Genomic DNA, 13,703 nt, shown 5'->3' with positions numbered 1-13,703 from the left:
ATCAGGAAACTGCAGGACACAAATAATATTACAACATTGCTCATGGAAATCCAACTATTGCATAGATCTCAGCAAAATGAAGCACCTTCCTTTTGTATATAGACTAAGTGATAAAACTATAAACTTCATTACAAACTGGAGACCAATTTATCAGACAGATCAAATATATTCTCCCTTTTCTAACTGAAAATGTTTTTAAAACATTATGATCACTTATAGAATAATATATTTGTAGGAAATAATTTACTTGAATAATAAAGATCAAGCATTTTGCCTGGTTGTGAAATACAAAATGATGGTTGGGATTACATTAAATGCAATCTTGGGATTACATTAAATACAAAATTATGGTTGGATTACATTAAATGCAATCTTGGGATTACATTAAATGCAATCTTGGGATTACATTAAATACAAAATTATGGTTGGGATTACATTAAATACAATCTTGGGATTACATTAAATACAAAATTATGGTTGGGATTACATTAAATGCAATCTTGGGATTACATGAAATGCAATCTTGGGATTACATTAAATGCAATCTTGGGATTACATTAAATGCAATCTTGGGATTACATTAAATGCAATCTTGGGATTACATTAAATGCAATCTTGGGATTACATTAAATGCAATTTTGGGATTACATTAAATGCAATTTTGGGATTACATTAAATGCAATCTTGGGATTACATTAAATACAAAATTATGGTTGGGATTACATTAAATACACAATTATTTATTGTCAACCTGTTGCTGGAAAATATTGGTTCCGTTTATTCTGTGCTGTGGCTTCTCATCTAAAACCCAATTTCTGAGTGTTCACAGCACATCTGGGGATCTCTCCCAGTTAGATTGAGTCACTGTCACCATATTGGAACACACACACACACAAATCACATCACATCCCATCATACACACACACACACTCACCATGCAAACACACACACACACACACACACAAACACAAACACACGGTAACACACCAATTCAGGGGCTGAGGTAAATACTGCAACCCAAAACATTTCCTCCAGATTGGAAAAATAGCGGCCGTGGCCAGAAAAGTACAGCAGAGAAAAACCTCATCATTTCATTTCAATTAACTGTACTGTTCGACCTTGGAGCTGTACTGTTCGACCTTGGAGCTGTACTGTTCGACCTTGGAGCTGTACTGTTCGACCTTGGAGCTGTACTGTTCGACCTTGGAGCTGTACTGTTCGACCTTGGAGCTGTACTGTTCGACCTTGGAGCTGTACTGTTCGACCTTGGAGCTGTACTGTTCGACCTTGGAGCTGTACTGTTCGACCTTGGAGCTGTACTGTTCGACCTTGGAGCTGTACTGTCCGACCTTGGAGCTGTACTGTTCGACCTTGGAGCTGTACTGTTCGACCTTGGAGCTGTACTGTTCGACCTTGGAACTGTACTACACGACCTTGGAACTGTACTACACGACCTTGGACTTGAAAGGACGAAATGGAAAACTAAGAAACCTATATTAAAAAAAATAAATGTTTTGGGGGGGGGGATTTGACATGAAATAAACTCAATCTACTAAGATTAGAAAATTGTTGTTTTTGATTAAACACACACACCTCATCATGACTCCGTGTGTGTGTGTGTGTGTGTGTGTGTGTGTGTGTGTGTGTGTGTGTGTGTGTGTGTGTGTGTGTGTTGCAGCCATGTTCTTGACAGTAAACCCAATAAAGACAAAGAATATGAGAAGACACAATCACATTGACCTTGATGTTATTGCAGTGAACATAGATATTTCAGACTCTGCATGACTGTTTTCTTAATTGTGGGGAATGAGAGAGCAGGGAAGTGTGAGTGCTTCCCAAATGGTACCCTATTCCCTATGTAGTGCACTACTTTTTAATTTTTTTACCAGGGCCCATAGGGTTCTGGTTAAACGTTGTGCACTATATATAGGGAATAGGCTACCATTTGAAACGCATACTGTGTGTCAATCAGCCTTAACACTAATCTAACCTAGCTCAACAAGTCATATTTTCAAGTGACACTAATCTGATGTGCAGTGACATTAGAGTTACATCCCAAAAGGCACCCTATTCCCTATATAGTACACTACTTTTGACCAAGGTCTATGGGGCTCTGGTCAAAAGTAGTGCACTATATATAGGGAATAGGGTGCCATTTGGGACTCATATCTAGGTTTCAAATGTGACAGTACTGTTATTATTTCAACTCTATGCCCATGGTGGGTAACACAAACCAATTGTATCCCATCTTAAAAAATAAAACCAATTGCTGCTGTCAGAAAATTAATTTACAATTCCAAGTTCTATACACAAATGTACACAACTACATAAATCAATGCGAAAAACAAACGAGCATCCTAATTATTGACGTGACTCAAGATTAAATGATTTGACTCCGAGAAACCCTGATTCTATTTTGACCAGAACCCAATCATTTCAAATAACTAAAATCAACAAACATACAGTGATTATTACACTAGTTATTAACATAGAAAAAAAATACAGCATATGGAAATATCTATTTTATACTCTTATAGTTGCGGGTGTGTCATTCACATCATATAAGTAGGATCCTTAAAATGGACCTTCCAACTCAAGTCATTGGGGCAGTTTTGGCAGGTTGACCGGCGGCCATTTTGATTGTACCCATGACCAATTCTATTTCTATGATTCATACTTTATATCTGTATCCACATTGACCTCTACTTTATATCTGTATCCACATTGTCCTCTTGAAGAACAGATGTCAACATCTTTCTTAACCTGTCTGTTTTGAGGCTACATAACTGTCAACAACAGGTAGGTGATGTCTTCCATGTGGAATTAGGATTCCACTGTGGTTTATCGTTTCAGCTGATGGTGGTCTTCAGACGCATTAAAACACATTAACAAGGGTTTTTGAGTGTCATCATTTTGTCCTGAATGGGACCGCCAACGTCAATCCACTTCCACATGACAGCACAGGAGCAAGGTGGTGTTCAGTGGTGGACTGAGCATAGGGAAATTCTGGCAAATGCCAGATGGGCTTGTCCAACTTTAGCCTAATGTGCCTATCTAAATTGGTGTTTTTGTGCTAATAATGATGGCTTCAAGGGGGAAAACAGACCAGTGCCGGGGTCTCGAGGACCAAAATTGGCCACTGTGTTAGAAATTCTGTCCCTTGTGGTCCCATTCCGCCCCTAGTGGTCCCAGTCCGTCCCTGGTGGTCCCAGTCCGTCCCTGGTGGTCCCAGTGTGCCTCTGGTGGTCCCAGTCCACCCCTAGTGGTCCCAGTCCGCCCCTAGTGGTCCCAGTCCGCCCCTAGTGGTCCCAGTCCGCCCCTAGTGGTCCCAGTCCGCCCCTAGTGGTCCCAGTCCGCCCCTAGTGGTTCCAATCCGTCCCTAGTGGTTCCAATCCGTCCCTAGTGGTGTTCTTACCAGTAATTGTTCCATCCACATTGCTCACTGTCTCTTTCCCGTTTCAACAGCTCGTACAAAAGTAGTGATGGATTGGAAAAGCTTTCTTTCGTTTCTGAGAGAATTGCAACATCCCCAGTTGTTGAAGGTCATTGAGTAAAGAAGTTATATCAAGTCAGTCAAGGCCCAGGTCCATCCCAAAGACATGAAGCAGAGACGGTGTATATCATGTTTTTGATCAGCATCGACAAAAGCATGAGACTGGGGATGTGCGTCTCAAACGGGACCCTATTCCCTATATAGTGCACTACTTTAGACCAGGGCCCTATTCCCTATATAGTGCACTACTTTAGACCAGAGCCCTATTCCCTATATAGTGCACTACTTTAGACCAGAGCCCTAATCCCTATATAGTGCACTACTTTAGACCAGAGCCCTATTCCCTATATAGTGCACTACTTTAGACCAGAGCCCTATTCCCTATATAGTGCACTACTTTAGACCAGAGCCCTATTCCCTTTATGGTGCACTACTTTAGACCAGAGCCAATAGAGTACCATTTGAGACTCAAGCACTGTGTGCTTAGCTTCTCAATTGTTCCAGTTTTTCTCGAGATCAGATTGAAATGTAAGATTTTATCAGTTTGTTTGGTTTCTGTATTTCTAATCCAAGTCATGCTAAACGTCATGGTACAAATATCCACTAAATAGACTAGGCCTACGCGTTGTTCTGAAATGAATGCAGCAGTACAGTAGCTAACAATCATTGATCACATGTTTCCTGTTATCCTTTGTTCTTCACAAAGGCTTTAATCAACATTCTGGACAAAAATAATCTATAAGCCTTCAAATAAAATACAAGACAGTCTGTTCCAGCAGCTTTCTCACCAAACTAATTGTGGCAGACTACTGGTGGCAGACTACTGGTGGTAGACTACTGGTGGCAGACTACTGTTAGTAGACTACTGGTGGCAGACTACTGTTAGTAGACTACTGGTGGCAGACTACTGTTAGTAGACTACTGCTGGCAGACAACTGTTAGTAGACTACTGTTAGTAGACTACTGGTGGCAGACTACTGTTAGTAGACTACTGATGGCAGACTACTGTTAGTAGACTACTGGTGGCAGACTACTGTTAGTAGACTACTGCTGGCAGACAACTGTTAGTAGACTACTGTTAGTAGACTACTGGTGGCAGACTACTGTTAGTAGACTACTGGTGGCAGACTACTGTTAGTAGACTACTGGTGGTAGACTACTGTTAGTAGACTACTGGTGGTAGACTACTGGTGGCAGACTACTGGTGGTAGACTACTGTTAGTAGACTACTGGTGGCAGACTACTGGTGGTAGACTACTGGTGGCAGACTACTGTTAGTAGACTACTGGTGGCAGACTACTGTTAGTAGACTACTGGTGGCAGCCTACTGGTGGCAGACTACTGGTGGCAGACTACTGTTAGTAGACTACTGTTAGTAGACTACTGGTGGTAGACTACTGGTGGTAGACTACTGGTGGCAGACTACTGGTGGTAGACTACTGTTAGTAGACTACTGGTGGTAGACTACTGGTGGCAGACTACTGTTAGTAGACTACTGGTGGCAGACTACTGTTAGTAGACTACTGGTGGTAGACTACTGGTGGTAGACTACTGGTGGTAGACTACTGGTGGCAGACTACTGTTAGTAGACTACTGCTGGCAGACTACTGTTAGTAGACTACTGGTGGTAGACTACTGTTAGTAGACTACTGGTGGTAGACTACTGTTAGTAGACTACTGGTGGCAGACTACTGTTAGTAGACTACTGTTAGTAGACTACTGGTGGTAGACTACTGTTAGTAGACTACTGTTAGTAGACTACTGGTGGCAGACTACTGTTAGTAGACTACTGGTTGTAGACTACTGTTAATAGACTACTGTTAGTAGACTACCGGTGGCAGACTACCGGTGGCAGACTACTGGTGGCAGACTGTTGGTGGCAGACTGTTGGTGGCAGACCGCTGGTGGCAGACCGCTGGTGGCAGACCGCTGGTGGCAGACCGCTGGTGGTAGACTACGGTGGTAGACTGCTGGTGGTAGACTGCTGGTGGTAGACTACGGTGGTAGACCGCTGGTGGCAAACCGCTGGTGGCAGACTGCTGGTGGTAGACTGTTGGTGGCAGACTACTGGTGGCAGACTACTGTGGCAGACTACTGTTAGTAGACTACTGTTAGTAGACTACTGGTGGTAGACTACTGGTGGCAGACTACTGGTGGCAGACAACTGCTGGCAGACAACTGTTAGTAGACTACTGGTGGTAGACTACTGGTGGCAGACTACTGTTAGTAGACTACTGGTGGCAGACTACTGTTAGTAGACTACTGGTGGCAGACTACTGTTAGTAGACTACTGTTAGTAGACTACTGGTGGCAGACTACTGTTAGTAGACTACTGGTGGTAGACTACTGTTAGTAGACTACTGGTGGTAGACTACTGTTAGTAGACTACTGGTGGCAGACTACTGGTGGCAGACTACTGTTAGTAGACTACTGTTAGCAGACTACTGTTAGTAGACTACTGTTAGTAGACTACTGGTGGCAGACTGTTGGTGGCAGACTGTTGGTGGCAGACCGTTGGTGGCAGACCGCTGGTGGCAGACCGCTGGTGGCAGACCGCTGGTGGCAGACCGCTGGTGGAAAACTACGGTGGTAGACTGCTGGTGGTAGACTACGGTGGTAGACCGCTGGTGGCAAACCGCTGGTGGCAGACTGCTGGTGGTAGACTGCTGGTGGCAGACTACTGGTGGCAGACTACTGGTGGCAGACTACTGTTAGTAGACTACTGTTAGTAGACTACTGGTGGCACACTACTGGTGGCACACTACTGGTGGCACACTACTGGTGGCACACTACTGGTGGCAGACTACGCGGTAGACTACTGGTGGCAGACTACGCGGTAGACTACTGGTGGCAGACTACTGGTGGCAGACTACTGGTGGCACACTACTGGTGGCAGACTAGTGGTGGCAGACTAGTGGTGGCAGACTAATGAGACATCCATACAATAGCTGCACCTCACTCTACTATTCCCTATACAGTGCAATACATTGGGATGGTCTTCCTCTAGGGGGGGGGGGGGGGGGGGGGGGGGTGTCTTCCTCTAGGGGGGGTGTCTTCCTCTAGGGGGGGTGGTGGTGTCTTCCTCTAGGGGGGGTGGTGTCTTCCTCTAGGGGTGGTGGTGGTGTCTTCCTCTAGGGGGGGGGTGGTGGTGTCTTCCTCTAGGGGGGTGGTGTCTTCCTCTAGGGGGGTGGTGGTGTCTTCCTCTAGGGGGGGGGTGGTGGTGTCTTCCTCTAGGGGGGTGGTGTCTTCCTCTAGGGGGGGTGGTGGTGTCTTCCTCTAGGGGGGGGGTGGTGGTGTCTTCCTCTAGGGGGGGTGGTGGTGGTGTCTTCCTCTAGGGGGGGTGGTGGTGTCTTCCTCTAGGGGGGGGTGGTGGTGTCTTCCTCTAGGGGGGTGGTGGTGTCTTCCTCTGGGGGGGGGGGTGGTGTCTTCCTCTAGGGGGGGTGGTGGTGTCTTCCTCTGGGGGGTGGTGGTGTCTTCCTCTAGGGGGGGTGGTGGTGTCTTCCTCTGGGGGGGGGGGGTGGTGTCTTCCTCTAGGGGGGGTGGTGGTGTCTTCCTCTGGGGGGTGGTGGTGTCTTCCTCTAGGGGGGGGTGGTGTCTTCCTCTAGGGGGGGTGGTGGTGTCTTCCTCTAGGGGGGGGGGTGGTGTCTTCCTCTAGGGGGGGGGGTGGTGGTGTCTTCCTCTAGGGGGGGTGGTGGTGTCTTCCTCTAGGGGGGGGGGGGGGGGGGTGGTGTCTTCCTCTAGGGGGGGTGGTGGTGTCTTCCTCTAGGGGGGGGGTGGTGGTGTCTTCCTCTAGGGGGGGTGGTGGTGTCTTCCTCTAGGGGGGGTGGTGGTGTCTTCCTCTAGGGGGGGTGGTGGTGTCTTCCTCTAGGGGGGGGGGTGGTGGTGTCTTCCTCTAGGGGGGGTGGTGGTGTCTTCCTCTAGGGGGGGGGGGGTGTCTTCCTCTAGGGGGGGGGGGTGGTGTCTTCCTCTAGGGGGGGTGGTGGTGGTGTCTTCCTCTAGGGGGGGTGGTGGTGTCTTCCTCTAGGGGGGGGGGGTGTCTTCCTCTAGGGGGGGTGGTGGTGTCTTCCTCTGGGGGGGGGGGGGGGGGGTGGTGGTGTCTTCCTCTGGGGGGGGGGGGGGGGGGGTGGTGTCTTCCTCTGGGGGGGGGTGGTGGTGTCTTCCTCTAGGGGGGGTGGTGGTGGTGTCTTCCTCTAGGGGGGTGGTGGTGTCTTCCTCTAGGGGGGGTGGTGACTTCCTCTAGGGGGGGTGGTGTCTTCCTCTAGGGGGGGGTGGTGTCTTCCTCTAGGGGGGGGTGGTGTCTTCCTCTAGGGGGGGGTGGTGTCTTCCTCTGGGGGGGTGGTGGTGGTGTCTTCCTCTGGGGGGTGGTGGTGTCTTCGTCTAGGGGGGGTGGTGGTGTCTTCCTCTGGGGGGTGGTGGTGTCTTCGTCTAGGGGGGGTGGTGGTGTCTTCCTCTAGGGGGGGTGGTGGTGTCTTCCTCTAGGGGGGGTGGTGGTGTCTTCCTCTAGGGGGGGTGGTGGTGTCTTCCTCTAGGGGGGGTGGTGGTGTCTTCCTCTAGGGGGGGTGGTGGTGTCTTCCTCTAGGGGGGGTGGTGGCTTCCTCTAGGGGGGTGGTGGTGGTGTCTTCCTCTAGGGGGGGGTGGTGGTGGTGTCTTCCTCTGGGGGGGGGTGGTGGTGTCTTCCTCTAGGGGGGGGGTGGTGGTGTCTTCCTCTAGGGGGGGGTGGTGGTGTCTTCCTCTAGGGGGGGTGGTGGTGTCTTCCTCTAGGGGGGGGGTGGTGGTGTCTTCCTCTAGGGGGGGGGTGGTGGTGTCTTCCTCTAGGGGGGGGTGGTGGTGTCTTCCTCTAGGGGGGGGTGGTGGTGTCTTCCTCTAGGGGGGGGGTGGTGGTGTCTTCCTCTAGGGGGGGGTGGTGGTGTCTTCCTCTAGGGGGGGTGGTGGTGTCTTCCTCTAGGGGGGGGGGTTTGGGGTGGTGGTGTCTTCCTCTAGGGGGGGTGGTGGTGTCTTCCTCTAGGGGGGGTGGTGGTGTCTTCCTCTAGGGGGGGGGGTGGTGGTGTCTTCCTCTGGGGGGGGTGGTGGTGTCTTCCTCTAGGGGGGGTGGTGGTGTCTTCCTCTAGGGGGGTGGTGGTGTCTTCCTCTAGGGGGGGTGGTGTCTTCCTCTAGGGGGGGGTGGTGGTGTCTTCCTCTAGGGGGGGTGGTGGTGTCTTCCTCTAGGGGGGGGTGGTGGTGTCTTCCTCTAGGGGGGGTGGTGGTGTCTTCCTCTAGGGGGGGTGGTGGTGGTGTCTTCCTCTAGGGGGGTGGTGGTGGTGTCTTCCTCTAGGGGGGTGGTGGTGGTGTCTTCCTCTAGGGGGGTGGTGGTGGTGTCTTCCTCTAGGGGGGGGGGGTGGTGGTGTCTTCCTCTAGGGGGGGGGGTGGTGGTGTCTTCCTCTAGGGGGGGTGGTGGTGTCTTCCTCTAGGGGGGGGGGGGGTGGTGGTGTCTTCCTCTAGGGGGGGGGGTGGTGGTGTCTTCCTCTAGGGGGGGGTGGTGGTGTCTTCCTCTAGGGGGGGTGGTGGTGTCTTCCTCTAGGGGGGGTGGTGGTGTCTTCCTCTAGGGGGGGTGGTGGTGTCTTCCTCTAGGGGGGGGGGTGGTGGTGTCTTCCTCTAGGGGGGGGGTGGTGGTGTCTTCCTCTAGGGGGGGTGGTGGTGGTGTCTTCCTCTAGGGGGGGTGGTGGTGGTGTCTTCCTCTAGGGGGGGTGGTGGTGTCTTCCTCTAGGGGGGGTGGTGGTGTCTTCCTCTAGGGGGGTGGTGGTGTCTTCCTCTGGGGGGTGGTGGTGTCTTCCTCTAGGGGGGGGGTGGTGGTGTCTTCCTCTAGGGTGGTGGTGGTGTCTTCCTCTAGGGGGGGTGGTGGTGTCTTCCTCTAGGGGGGTGGTGGTGGTGTCTTCCTCTAGGGGGGGTGGTGGTGTCTTCCTCTAGGGGGGGGGGTGTCTTCCTCTAGGGGGGTGGTGGTGTGGTCTTCCTCTAGGGGGGGGGGTGGTGGTGTCTTCCTCTGGGGGGGGGGGGGGGGGTGGTGGTGTCTTCCTCTAGGGGGGGGTGGTGGTGTCTTCCTCTGGGGGGGGTGGTGGTGTCTTCCTCTAGGGGGGGTGGTGGTGGTGTCTTCCTCTAGGGGGGTGGTGGTGTCTTCCTCTAGGGGGGGTGGTGACTTCCTCTAGGGGGGGTGGTGTCTTCCTCTAGGGGGGGGTGGTGTCTTCCTCTAGGGGGGGGTGGTGTCTTCCTCTGGGGGGGTGGTGGTGGTGTCTTCCTCTGGGGGGTGGTGGTGTCTTCGTCTAGGGGGGGTGGTGGTGTCTTCCTCTGGGGGGTGGTGGTGTCTTCGTCTAGGGGGGGTGGTGGTGTCTTCCTCTAGGGGGGGTGGTGGTGTCTTCCTCTAGGGGGGGTGGTGGTGTCTTCCTCTAGGGGGGGTGGTGGTGTCTTCCTCTAGGGGGGGTGGTGGTGTCTTCCTCTAGGGGGGGGTGGTGGTGGTGTCTTCCTCTAGGGGGGGGTGGTGGTGGTGTCTTCCTCTAGGGGGGGGGTGGTGGTGTCTTCCTCTAGGGGGGGGTGGTGGTGTCTTCCTCTAGGGGGGGTGGTGGTGGTGTCTTCCTCTAGGGGGGGGTGGTGGTGTCTTCCTCTGGGGGGGGTGGTGGTGTCTTCCTCTAGGGGGGGGGTGGTGGTGTCTTCCTCTAGGGGGGGGTGGTGGTGTCTTCCTCTAGGGGGGGTGGTGGTCGGTGTCTTCCTCTAGGGGGGGGTGGTGGTGTCTTCCTCTAGGGGGGGTGGTGGTGTCTTCCTCTAGGGGGGGTGGTGGTGTCTTCCTCTAGGGGGGGTGGTGGTGTCTTCCTCTAGGGGGGGGTGGTGGTGTCTTCCTCTAGGGGGGGTGGTGGTGTCTTCCTCTAGGGGGGGTGGTGGTGTCTTCCTCTAGGGGGGGGTGGTGGTGTCTTCCTCTAGGGGGGGTGGTGGTGTCTTCCTCTAGGGGGGGGTGGTGGTGTCTTCCTCTAGGGGGGGTGGGGTGTGGTGGTGTCTTCCTCTGGGGAGGGGGGGTGGTGGTGTCTTCCTCTAGGGGGGGTGGTGGTGTCTTCCTCTAGGGGGGGTGGTGGTGTCTTCCTCTAGGGGGGGTGGTGGTGTCTTCCTCTAGGGGGGGTGGTGGTGTCTTCCTCTAGGGGGGGTGGTGGTGGTGTCTTCCTCTAGGGGGGGTGGTGGTGTCTTCCTCTAGGGGGGGTGGTGGTGTCTTCCTCTAGGGGGGGTGGTGGTGTCTTCCTCTAGGGGGGTGGTGGTGGTGTCTTCCTCTAGGGGGGTGGTGGTGTCTTCCTCTAGGGGGGGTGGTGACTTCCTCTAGGGGGGGTGGTGTCTTCCTCTAGGGGGGGTGGTGTCTTCCTCTAGGGGGGGGTGGTGTCTTCCTCTGGGGGGGTGGTGGTGGTGTCTTCCTCTGGGGGGGTGGTGGTGGTGTCTTCCTCTGGGGGGTGGTGGTGTCTTCGTCTAGGGGGGGTGGTGGTGTCTTCCTCTAGGGGGGGTGGTGGTGTCTTCCTCTAGGGGGGGTGGTGGTGTCTTCCTCTAGGGGGGTGGTGGTGGTGGTGGTGGTGTCTTCCTCTAGGGGGGGTGGTGGTGTGTCTTCCTCTGGGGGGGTGGTGGTGTCTTCCTCTAGGGGGGTGGTGTCTTCCTCTAGGGGGGGGGGTGGTGGTGTCTTCCTCTAGGGGGGGTGGTGGTGGTGTCTTCCTCTAGGGGGGGTGGTGGTGGTGTCTTCCTCTAGGGGGGTGGTGGTGTCTTCCTCTAGGGGGGGTGGTGGTGTCTTCCTCTAGGGGGGTGGTGGTGGTGTCTTCCTCTAGGGGGGGTGGTGGTGTCTTCCTCTAGGGGGGGGGTGGTGTCTTCCTCTAGGGGGGGTGGTGGTGTCTTCCTCTAGGGGGGGTGGTGGTGTCTTCCTCTAGGGGGGGTGGTGGTGTCTTCCTCTAGGGGGGGGGTGGTGGTGTCTTCCTCTAGGGGGGGGGTGTGGTGTCTTCCTCTAGGGGTGGTGGTGGTGTCTTCCTCTAGGGGGGGTGGTGGTGTCTTCCTCTAGGGGGGGTGGTGGTGTCTTCCTCTAGGGGGGGGGTGGTGTCTTCCTCTAGGGGGGGGGTGGTGTCTTCCTCTAGGGGGGGGGGTGGTGGTGTCTTCCTCTAGGGGGGTGGTGTCTTCTCTAGGGGGGTGGTGGTGTCTTCCTCTAGGGGGGGTGGTGGTGTCTTCCTCTAGGGGGGGTGGTGGTGGTGTCTTCCTCTAGGGGGGGGTGGTGGTGTCTTCCTCTGGGGGGGGTGGTGGTGGTGTCTTCCTCTAGGGGGGGTGGTGGTGGTGTCTTCCTCTGGGGGGGGGGGTGGTGGTGTCTTCCTCTAGGGGTGGTGGTGGTGTCTTCCTCTGGGGGGGTGGTGGTGGTGTCTTCCTCTAGGGGGGTGGTGGTGGTGTCTTCCTCTAGGGGGGTGGTGGTGGTGTCTTCCTCTGGGGGGGGGGGTGGTGGTGTCTTCCTCTAGGGGTGGTGGTGGTGTCTTCCTCTGGGGGGGTGGTGGTGGTGTCTTCCTCTAGGGGGGTGGTGGTGGTGTCTTCCTCTAGGGGGGGTGGTGGTGTCTTCCTCTGGGGGGGGGGGGGGTTGTGTCTTCCTCTAGGGGGGGGTGGTGGTGTCTTCCTCTGGGGGTGGTGGTGTCTTCCTCTAGGGGGGTGGTGGTGTCTTCCTCTAGGGGGGGGGGTGGTGTCTTCCTCTAGGGGGGTGGTGGTGTCTTCCTCTAGGGGGGGGTGGTGGTGTCTTCCTCTAGGGGGGGGGGGGTGGTGTCTTCCTCTAGGGGGGGTGGTGTCTTCCTCTAGGGGGGGGGGGTGTCTTCCTCTAGGGGGGGTGGTGGTGTCTTCCTCTAGGGGGGGTGGTGTCTTCCTCTAGGGGGGTGGTGGTGTCTTCCTCTAGGGGGGGGTGGTGTCTTCCTCTAGGGGGGGGGGTGGTGGTGTCTTCCTCTAGGGGGGGTGGTGGTGGTGTCTTCCTCTAGGGGGGGGGTGGTGGTGTCTTCCTCTAGGGGGGGTGGTGGTGGTGTCTTCCTCTAGGGGGGGTGGTGGTGTCTTCCTCTAGGGGGGGGTGGTGGTGTCTTCCTCTAGGGGGGGTGGTGGTGTCTTCCTCTAGGGGGGGTGGTGGTGGTGTCTTCCTCTAGGGGGGGTGGTGGTGTCTTCCTCTAGGGGGGGTGGTGGTGGTGTCTTCCTCTAGGGGGGGGGGTGGTGGTGTCTTCCTCTAGGGGGGGTGGTGGTGTCTTCCTCTAGGGGGGGTGGTGGTGTCTTCCTCTAGGGGGGGTGGTGGTGTCTTCCTCTAGGGGGGGTGGTGGTGTCTTCCTCTAGGGGGGGTGGTGGTGTCTTCCTCTAGGGGGGGGGTGGTGGTGTCTTCCTCTAGGGGGGGTGGTGGTGTCTTCCTCTAGGGGGGTGGTGGTGTCTTCCTCTAGGGGGGGTGGTGGTGTCTTCCTCTAGGGGGGGGTGGTGTCTTCCTCTAGGGGGGGTGGTGGTGGTGTCTTCCTCTAGGGGGGGTGGTGTCTTCCTCTAGGGGGGGTGGTGTCTTCCTCTAGGGGGGGTGGTGGTGTCTTCCTCTAGGGGGGGTGGTGGTGGTGTCTTCCTCTAGGGGGGGTGGTGGTGGTGTCTTCCTCTAGGGGGGGTGGTGGTGTCTTCCTCTAGGGGGGGTGGTGGTGGTGTCTTCCTCTAGGGGGGGGGTGGTGTCTTCCTCTAGGGGGGGTGGTGGTGGTGTCTTCCTCTAGGGGGTGGTGGTGGTGTCTTCCTCTAGGGGGGGGTGTCTTCCTCTAGGGGGGGGTGTCTTCCTCTAGGGGGGGGTGGTGTCTTCCTCTAGGGGGGGGGTGGTGTCTTCCTCTAGGGGGGGTGGTGGTGGTGTCTTCCTCTAGGGGGGGTGGTGGTGGTGTCTTCCTCTAGGGGGGGTGGTGGTGTCTTCCTCTAGGGGGGGTGGTGGTGTCTTCCTCTAGGGGGGGTGGTGGTGTCTTCCTCTAGGGGGGGTGGTGGTGTCTTCCTCTAGGGGGGTGGTGGTGTCTTCCTCTAGGGGGGGTGGTGGTGTCTTCCTCTAGGGGGGGTGGTGGTGTCTTCCTCTAGGGGGGGTGGTGTCTTCCTCTAGGGGGGTGGTGGTGTCTTCCTCTAGGGGGGTGGTGGTGTCTTCCTCTAGGGGGGGGGTGGTGTCTTCCTCTAGGGGGGGTGGTGGTGTCTTCCTCTAGGGGGGGTGGTG

Source organism: Salmo salar, chromosome 06 (assembly GCF_965601325.2).
Source record: "Salmo salar chromosome 06, fSalSal1, whole genome shotgun sequence".
NCBI classification, from domain to species: Eukaryota; Metazoa; Chordata; class Actinopteri; order Salmoniformes; family Salmonidae; genus Salmo; species Salmo salar.
This window is presented reverse-complemented; position numbering follows the sequence as displayed.